We start from the raw sequence: 10,366 nt of genomic DNA, 5'->3' as shown, positions 1-10,366 counted from the left end.
GATCTCCTGACCTCGTGATCCGCCCGTCTTGGCCTCCCAAAGTGCTGGGATTACAGGTTTGAGCCACCGCGCCCGGCCTATTTTTTTGTGATAATACAAGTGGACCTCAAATACAATTGAAGTTTTCATACCGAATATTTCCAAATAGCAATGACATTCCAATTTATAGAATGTTATGTGTTGTGACAGTTGTCACCCTGCAACTAGCTTGGACATCTCTAAGCAAATAGAAGTTTCTGTAGGATAGAGATTTGGGGCATCTACTTGGAACTGTACCTACGAGGAGCTGGCATTCCTCAAATCCCAACTGACTGCACTTTTCCATGAAATTACCCAGCAGTTATGATGGCCACTGGCTCACTCAGCTGCGAGCCACTTAGGTAGCTGGCAAGGTGACTGGACACAGCCTTGTCTTCACACAGCACATCACAACAGGGCAGCAAAGGACAGATCTCTCTCATACTCTTTATTCATAGGGCCTGAGAGGTAGACCATCAAGACTCCAGCTTGTTTGGGCTACCTGCTAGGGAGACCTAGGTGTGGAGCTTGCTGGCCAGAGGGAGAGTAACTACCCAGAAGACAAGAGATGGCTATCTCTTTATACACTTGTTACCCATTTTTGCACACAGGTGTGCCGTGACTCACTGGTGGATCCAAAAAAAGCTGAAGCCTACATTTCCCAGAGTCCCTTTCAGCTTGAATTCCAAATGTGACTTAGCTTCCTCCATGCAGATGTACCTACTTGAAACTGGGAAGGCCAAATGAGATGGAGATGATGTTTCTGCCAGCAAACAGCCACAGAGCATTTAATTTTTCTAGAATAGCAATAACAGAGACCCCAGGGTGTGGTGTGGCAGGACAAGGAGCGTCCATTTTGCTGGTGGAGATTGTGGCTAAAGTAACGTGGCTCTGGAGCGAGCAATGGGCAGCATGTTCATGACTTTCCAGCTTCCAGGCTATAAGCAGAGATAGCATCTCTTCTGGACAGCCAGTTCTGTGATGGTGTTCTGAGAGTCATTCCTGGAAGTCAGACTAAAGGCTGCTCCTTCAGCCCTTCCATTCATCTTGTAAGCAGGAGGCTTCTGTGCATGGCCAGAAACTTAACAGAAGCACATTGTGTCTAAACTAGGTTGCAGTGGTTTCTGTTACCAGCAAGTAAATCCTGATTGATAAAGATACTACAATATGTGCACATATATATGTTATAGAATCAAAAAAATTGGATACTTTGCTTTAAAACTTTGTGAATTTTGCTTTTAAAGAATTTCCCTCAGGGCCGGGCACAGTGGCTCACACCTGTAATCCCAGCATTTTGGGAAGCCAAGGCAGGAAGATTGTTTGAGCCCAGGAGTTTGAGACCAGCCTGGCAACATGGCAAAACCCCACCTGTACAAAAAATACAAAAATTAACTGGGTGTGGTGGCATGCACCTGTGGTCCCAACTACTCAGAAAGCTGGGGTGGGAGGATCACCTGAGCCTAGGGGGTCGAAGCTGCAATGGGCCAAGATCGTGCCTCCGCACTCCAATCTGGACAACAGAGTGAGACTGTGTCTCAAAAAAGAAAAAAAAAATTAGAATTTCACTCAGGATTAGAGACACTTGATGTTATGAAGACCTACTAGGAACACCTATGTATACTGCTGGCTGGTTTTACATGGCACCCCACCCTGAGCAGGTTTCTCTAGGCAGCAATAAAGCTTCCGAGGCAGAGGAAGGGAGAAGCCAACACACCTGTCTTTATTTTCCACTTGTTCTCCTTGCACCCAGTTTTCACCACACTTCCCCATGCTTTCACTACAACTCTGCCAGGCTCCTCTCAGGCAATCTCTTTACACCAGGGGCCACCTAATCCTGAAGGGGGAAGGGAAGATAGCGTCAAACTTTCACCCAATTATTTCAGGCAATCCATTTCTGTCTCTCTCTCTCTCTCTTTCTTTTTTGCTTAAAAAATGCAGAATAGAAGAAAGACATGAAATGTATTAAATGTATAAATAGAGCTTTCACCTTGTCATAACTTTTAAGTTAAATTAGACAAAGAGCCAATGCTATTCTATTCGAGGACCTTTGAAGTGCTCAGATGTTGCTTATACTTATCAGAAAAATATTCCTTCTATCTTATTAAATGTGAGTCCTGAAGAAAACCTAGTGTTAAAGAAAATCAATTAAAGATAAATAAAACAGAGGGGGCAAAGCCCCGTTCACCAGCTTGGGTTCAGATGAAGTTCCCCCCACGGCCTCTGCTCCTGTGCTGTTGCAGGCTGTTGTAACGGGGGTTCCACGTTGTGCAGGCCACAAGCCAAGCCTTGGATGTACCTGCTTTTTACCCAGCTGCCCCAGGGCAGAGCTCTGCACAGACCACAGTGCCTTAAGAGAGGATAATAACACCCCTCAGTGTTTTCCTTAGAGTGTTCCCTGCGCTACAGCCATTTTTCAAAGCATCCCCCAGGCCGGGGTTAAGGCAGAACAGGTTTAGCTCAGTAACATTTCTTGAGTGATCTTGTAAATGAATCGCTTGAAAGAAAAACAGCAACTAAGCAGTGCAGTCACATTTTTTGAGAATACAGAGGCAAAATTACTTGTGAATGTACTTGCTCATTTTTCTAAAGGATGTACTCTGTACACTTAGAAGTATGTCACTCACCTGGGGCTCTTTGTAGCAACACAAACCGAACAAGATATTTCTGAAGCTCATCTTTAACTGTGATTTGATATCATCTTGATTTTCTTAAAATTTTTTAAAGTTGTGATAAAATGCGCAACATAATATTTACCATCTTAACAATTTTTAAATGGACAGTTTGGTGGCAGTGAGTACATTCACATTGTTGTGTAACAACCACTATACCATCCAGCTCCAGAAACTTTTCAACTTGCAAAGCGGAAACACTGACACATTAAACAGTAACATTCATTTCCCCTTTCCCCCAGTGCCTGGCAACCACCATTTACTTTCTGTCTCTGTGAATTTTACTACTGTAGACACCTTATAGGTGGAATTGCTCAATATTATCCTTTGCTGACTGGCTTCTTTCAGTTAGCATAATGTTTTCTGGCTCATCCGTGTCATGGCGTGTGGCAGTATTTCCTTCGCCCGGGCACTTTGGGAGGCCAAGATGGAAGGATCACTTGAGGCAGAGAGTTGAAGACCAGCCTGGGTAACATCGCAACACCCCCATCTCTACAAGAAAATTTAAAATGCTTGAGCCCAGGAGATTGAGCCTGCAGTAAGCCATGATCATTCCACTGCACTCCAGCCTGGGGAAAGAGTGATACCCTGTCTCAAAGAAAAAAAAAATTTCCTTCCTTTTAAAGGTGGTATTATATTCTATTGTATGTATATACCACATTTTGTTTATCTGCAGATGGGCCCTTGGATTGTTTCTACCTTTTGTATCTCTCTCTGTGTGTGTGTGTGTGTGTGTGTGTGTATGTGTGTGTATTTCTAGAAACATGTTATTCTCCTGAGTGTTAAACTGTTTTAAGTGTTTGGTTTTTCATTTCTAGAACATTTTCCTATCCTAAAGTTTATCTATCTAGTGATCTATCATCTATCATTTTTCCTAAGGATCTTATTTGCTTTTTAATGAAGTACAATATATGCTATTATAGTATATTTTATGTACCCTCATATCCTTTCACTGTGGATTTAATTTTTAGAAATAGCAAAAAGTCTCATAGGGCGAATTCATTAAGCTGAGTGGGTGATTAAGTTAACAATAGCAACGACCATGTATTAGGTGCCTACTATGTGCCAGGCACTGTGCTAGCATATCACACCCATTATATCATTCAGTCTTTACCACACCCCTGTCTGGTGGTTGTTAATGATTACTAATATTCATTTTATAGATGAATAAACTGATACTCAGGGCCTTAACTGCCTTTCTTAGGGGTGCACAACTAGAAAAAAGGTAGAGCCAGATCTGCACCCAAGTCCTTGTGACCCCAGAGCTCATGCTTGTATCATCGCACCAGTGTTACTCAAGCCTTCCGGGTGATTACAGTCACATGTACTTGACAAAACCATAAACTGCTGGGCCTGTCCCAGCGATACTGAATCAAAATTTACAGAGGAGGGACCTGAGAGATTACACTGCTTGAACAGCTTGGTACTGGGGACCCAGAGATCAACTCCAGCCCTTCTGTTAGCTCTTAGTGGGCTGGTCAGCTGGATCTAGAAGCCAAACTGACAGCAGGCGGATTAACAAGAGAAAAAATGTATAAATTTTACTAGTTTTACATGTACCTAGGGATCTTCACAAGAGAGTGAAGTCTGAAGAAGTGGCCAAAGTAAGATATACTTTTTAGACAAAGAGTGATACATTTGAGAAGAAACAACAGGAGAAAGGAAATCTGGCTAGGACAGTAAAATTTTCTAGGGGAGTCACAGGAGATATATGAGGGGCTGTAAAGCAAGTGGAAGATAAAGGTTATTTTGTTCATACGTTTGTTTATTCAGGTTCATTGCAGCCTCCAAGTCTCCAAGTCTCTGGTGATAAGGGTTCTTTTCTCACACTGGTATGGATAAATCTCAGGGCCTTAGAAGAGTATCCGTCCCAGAGGATTCTTTATCCCTTGCTTCATACAGGAAGAGACAGATCAGCTCTTCTTTCTGAAACTAGAATTTCTCCATTGTTTTCCATTAGAAATAATCAGCATACAAATTTTTGGATGGCACATCCTTCACTCCTCCAATGGTATCTACCATATTTTTGTTAAACATATAACAAGCTTCTAAGGTAATAAGATTAGGTTGTGCAGATCACAAATAGCTCTGAAGGCAGTTCCTATAGCAGAGTCTCAATGGTTATGAGCATTAGCTATTAGCATGATAGAACAGGCTTCAAAGTGACTTCTTTGAAGGACAAGATTTACTTGAATGTTCTGCTTTAGAATCATTAAAATGAGCAGCCTCACTGCCATGTAGGCTCTACGCACAGTAAGATTAAGAGAGACAGCATTTTACAGTGAAAAGAGTAAGTCAACCCTGGTTTGGGATCTGGATAAATCTCTTCTCAGAGCCTTAGTTTCTTCATCTGTAAAATGGATTAATACCCAGTTTGAAGGACTATTGTATATATTAGAAATAACTATATATGCCTTGTCACGTAGTAGATGCTCATAGCAGTTCTAATAATAATAAAGCAAAGTCCCCGTGGTGTACTGTAAATGTGAACCACTCCTCAGCAGTCATCCTTGTGTGCTAAGCTAGTGGACCAGGATTTCCAGCTAAAGTAGATCTGGAACCGAGTCTTGAAAAATGTGTGTAGAGAAGCTTCTATACTTTTCTTATGTGGATGGCGGTGGCGAGGGGGCGGTGGCAGGTGCGGCTGCAATACTTAAAAAGGAATTCTATTGTGGCAATAAATGAATATGGCAAGAAATGAGTGTGGCAAGAAATGAATGACAATGGCCCCTAGGTGGTGCTGAATCATCATTTGAGTGCAAGCCGGACACTTGGTATTTGCGGAGGTGACTTCCCTCTGGTTTGAATTTCAAATAAGAGCAGGACAGCTCCCTGGGATGTCTGGGAAAAAAGACCAGACAGAAAAGAGTCTTTTCACTAGGAGCGGGTGCACGATACTCTTGCTCGTGAGGCCCGTCGGGTCTTCGGTTTGCTTTAGTTGGAAACAGGAAGAAGGGTCAGGCCAACTTGTATTCATTTGCTGAGAGCTGTTGGAGCTGTGACTGATTCTGACAGATCAAATACCTTTTATAACACTCCTGTGGGGGACACTTTAACAGGGAGGTTAGTGCTAGCCCCTCCAGAGACTAAGTATGTTTGTGGGATGTAAGGACCCCTGAAATATACAAATATACATGTTAATGAATTTTAACAAAAATAACCCATTATTGTTTTCTGTGCAACACTGTGCATTTCTCAGCTACACCTGTCCTTTCCAACCTCAATTGCTGGGCAGCCTATTTTTCTTTCGGCATCAGAAGCGATAGCATCTGGGAAGTGAGTCTGATGAATTCTGTCTGGCAACCAACATCTTTCCAACTGCCAGATCCTGGGGGAAGAAACGGAGATACTCTGGAGCTGGTTCAGGGCCAGAATGCACCTGTCCTTGAGGACCTGGTGATGGGGGAAGGAGGCTGGCCAAATGCAGAACTTCTGAAACTCCACTTCCTGAGTTCATTTCCATTTTGGCAAAATGTGACTTTGGTTTCCAAGGGAAGGAGTTTGCATGTATTAAAATGCCTCAGTGCCTGAAGTTGCTTTGTGTCCTCCACGAAAGCCTCCTGCCATCAATTCCCATCTCCCAACACATTTTCAACTGTGGTGTTTTGGGAAGGTAACCATAGCAACTAATCTTGTTCAGAAATGACTGGACCTATGCAGTAAACGGCGAGGTAACCCCATGGTAATTTTCAGTGGAAACCCAATATTGATTCTAACAATTGTATAGGCTGAGCACTGTTAGCTATTTACTAAGCACTGTTCTCTTTAAGACATTTGATTCTCACAACAACCCTATGAGGTAGTCATCATTATCCTCTTTAACACTTGAGAGTTGGCCCATGGTTGTACAGCTAATTAAATCTGCTGGACCCTGAAATCAGTTTTTTCTCCTATACAGACCTGCCTTCTGAGGAAAACTGGAGAGACGCCTTCCAGTGTCTATTCTGCAGGTAGTAAAAGTGAGTCACAGAGTCCTGGAAATTGTTCAAGGCAACAGCAGAGCTGCAGATCCTCTGCCCTAATCCCACTGATGCCTTTCTGTTATATGTAGAGCTTTAGAGCTCTCAAGATTATCTCATCTATTGCTCACAGCAGGTCTTTGTGATGATTATATCTATTTATAGATGAGAAAACTGAGACATGAAAAGGTTAAATGGCATTTCTCAAGGTCACCAATTACTATATTGAAGAATAAGAAATAAAATCCGTCTCTAATTCTCTGCTGCCTTACTAGATGTGGTGCTTTAAAAATATTTCATCCACTTATCCCTTTCAGAATGTATTAGGTACATTAGGTGCCATGTATTATATGTGGTTGACAAGATTTTCAGGATTAACTTTAATTCATCAGAGATAAACTTTATATATAATGGGATCATCTTTATGGAAATACTGTTTATGAGTATAAATGTTTTTATGTGAGAATTATATATTCTAATGAATCTTTAAAAATCCATAGTTTGTGTGTTATAGATGTAAGATCATAAATTTATCTCTGTAAATTGCCTAGGATGATGGTAGAGAAGGGTGTTAGGCTTAAAATTTTTAGCAATGTAAAAGCTACAGTAGTCTCAAGAGAAAAATGATCTTTAACAGAGCCACCTGCCATGCATAGGGCCCAGAGCATGGAGAGGAAGGATGGGGGCATGACCCCAATCCCAGAGGGCATGTTCGGTGGCTTAGATTTGTTCACTCAATGGGGTAGAGACACAACCCATGAAGTGACACCCAGAAGCCTGGACTCCAGGTTCCTTTGAAAGCTTGATGTAGACCCTTCAAACACTGGTCGGGGGTGGGAGTGCGGGGTGAGAGTAGGAGGTGTGGGAGGGTCACTGGAGATAGAAGCCTGACTCTTGCCTGGAAAAGCTCAAAGGCAGAAGGCTGCCTGGAGCTGCTTCTGATGGCAGAGCAAAAACAGGTGGCCGTAAGAGGGCTTTTGGCTTCCAAATTTTGCAGAGGAGAAGGGATGGCATGGATGCATAATATTTCCTGTGGATTAAATGAGTGCCAAAGAAACTAGCAGGCTTGACTCATCCTGAAAGGCACCTGTCCTAGGGGACGTCCTGCCCAAGCTCAGAAATCTCAGCAAAAATAGGCTGTATGGGGTCTTCACAGTCAGCCTGAGGTGCACTGTGGGGGTCAGGTCAGGGAACACTGTGGTGTAAGAAAGACACGCCGTGGAAAGAGAGGTGGGAGTAGAGGTGTTTCTTAAGAACCTGCAAAAGTCACTCATGTGAGGAGGAGCCAGCACTTGGACATTGAGCACACAAAGGGCATCCTCACAGACTCTGCAAAGGTCACCGGTGAACGGACCCATTTACCTCCAGTCTCTCCTCCCTATCTGGTCCTGGAGATGCCAGAGGCAGCACAGTGAGTGGGGCAGGAGGAGCAGAAAACAGAACAAGGTGGGCAAACAGCAAAAAACGATTCCACAGCCTCCTCCCTCTGCTGCTCATTACAGAGTTGGAAGAAAGGAAGGAATCTTAAATTGGGTGGAATCTTAAATTGGGTGAGAGTTGAATATTTTGAGAATAGATCAGGTGATGAGCTTTTTAATGCCTTAAAATGAGGCTCTTGTAATAGCCATGTGCAACCAAAAATACTCTGGCATATGCCGGAGATGGCCTCTCTGAGGTGGGAAGGGAGAGCTGGCAGAGCCAGCATGATGGGCAGGGAAGGGAAGAAGATGGAGCTGTTTCCAGCCTGTTGGAGCTACTGACCCAGCCCGTTCAATAAGTTACTGTCCCCTAGTAAGAGCCTTCCAAGGTCATCAAATGAACCCCTGGATTTCTTCTTGCTCTGTCACCCCCAGCAGCGGGGCTTACTCTAGAGTTTGATCCTGTGTGTTCTTTTTCTTTTAACATCTGGTGCAAAAAACACCCCCTGGCCTCTTTCGCTTGATTTCACATTTTCACTTTAGAGTTATTTCCAAGTAGAAAAAGCGAATTTTCCCTAAACTGCAGGCAAGAGCTGCAAACTCCCTCTAGGTGACTTTGTTGGACCTTCAGAAGGAGGAATCTGAAGGGAGTAAACATTACAATTAGAGAAGATTATCTCTTACAATAAAACATCCTCTCATACTGTCTGTAATGGCATATAATGTTACACGGACCCGAACAAGATGTATTCATCTGCAATTATTTATGCTCACCAGGGAAAAATTATTTCTTTGTTTATTGTTTTAATCATGATTAACCAGCAGTGTAATGATAGGGTGATAATGATAACATGAAGAATGAAATGTTTGAGAGGTGCAAATGGAAGGCAAGATGCTAACCCTAGATGCTGAAAGTTTCTGGTAGAACACAGAGGCGGGATGTCTATTCTTTAGTGGTGTGTGTGTGGTGTGTGTGTGTGTGTGGTGTGTGTTGGGGGAAAGGCATGGTATAGGGGATACATTTATCCTGAACAAGGACGAGATAGCAGTGGCCCAGTGCTCTTCTGACTTTCAAAGCCTGCTTTGCATTCAAGTTCAAGAGCTTAGGGCTCTCAAAGACTTCTTTTTCCTTCCATTCCTCCCACCTGAATGAGAACAAATCCTGATTAGAGCTACAGGGATCGCTTGTGAAAATTGACATGTAATTGTTTCTGAAAGGCTGTCTTTCTTTCTTAGAAGTTCCGGAGAATTCCAGCTTCCCAAGGGCTGACCTTGAGTCATCAACACACCGGTTTTCCACCTTCTCAGCTCTGGAACAGGATTTGGTTCTGTGGCTTATGACTTTCCCAAGGTTTCTGAGCTCGGTCCAGCAAGTAAAGTATGTCTCCCCTTCGCTTAAGGAAGCAAAATTTTGTGGGCAAATTCTCAATCATGGCAAATCTTCAACTTTTATATCTGGCTTTAGTTTAAACAAATGGTTAAAAGTACCTCCCATCTAGCTTTCGTGAATGATACACTCTTTTTGATTAAATGTAGGCATGAAGAGTTAATTTTCTCTTCAGATAAAAACTAACTATGCACAGTTCCAGTAGAAAAGTGCACCCAAATATTTCAAACAATGACAGCATCACGGGAATAAGTGTAAGGCAAGTCTCCCAGGAAGACTATTGGAAACCCAAACCTACAGATACAACGTAAAATACAATAGCCACTATTTTTCCTCAAAGGCTGATTAAATGAAACACTTCAACTTTGGGGTAAGTATTATTATTAATCCCCACTTTATAAATGAAGAAATTCGGACATAGACTTACCAGCCACATGGCTTTGAGCAAGTAATTTAAATTTTTAGATTTGATCCCAGAGCCATATATCATATATGACATAACTTGTACCAACCAAACAGAAAGCAAGCCACTTTCAAACAACTGCTTCATCGATTTTCTCTTATTTATATACTAGGATGTGAAGGTAACAATACATTTTACATGGGTACGTTTGGGTACGTTTCTATCACATTGGAATGAATTTCATAATGAATGAATGAATGAATTTCCCAATTTCCCTTCATTTTTGTATTTTGAATAGTAGAGAGGCAAGGGAGAGAGAAGAAAGGCAACTGGGCTGAGGATCAGGAGACCTGGGTTCCAGCCACCGCCTCTGTCGTTTAAATTCTCTAGGATGCCTATTATTCCAGCACTTTGAGAGGTGGGCAGGTTGCTTGAGCCCAGGAGTTTGAGATCAGCCTGGACAACATCGTGAAACCCTGTCTCTCCAAAAAATATAAAAATTAGCTGGGCAT

The sequence above is a fragment of the Colobus angolensis genome, unplaced genomic scaffold (genome assembly GCF_000951035.1).
Source record: "Colobus angolensis palliatus isolate OR3802 unplaced genomic scaffold, Cang.pa_1.0 Scaffold30, whole genome shotgun sequence".
Taxonomy (NCBI): domain Eukaryota; kingdom Metazoa; phylum Chordata; class Mammalia; order Primates; family Cercopithecidae; genus Colobus; species Colobus angolensis.
The sequence above is the reverse complement of the archived record's forward strand: the minus strand, read 5'-3'. Positions refer to the sequence as shown.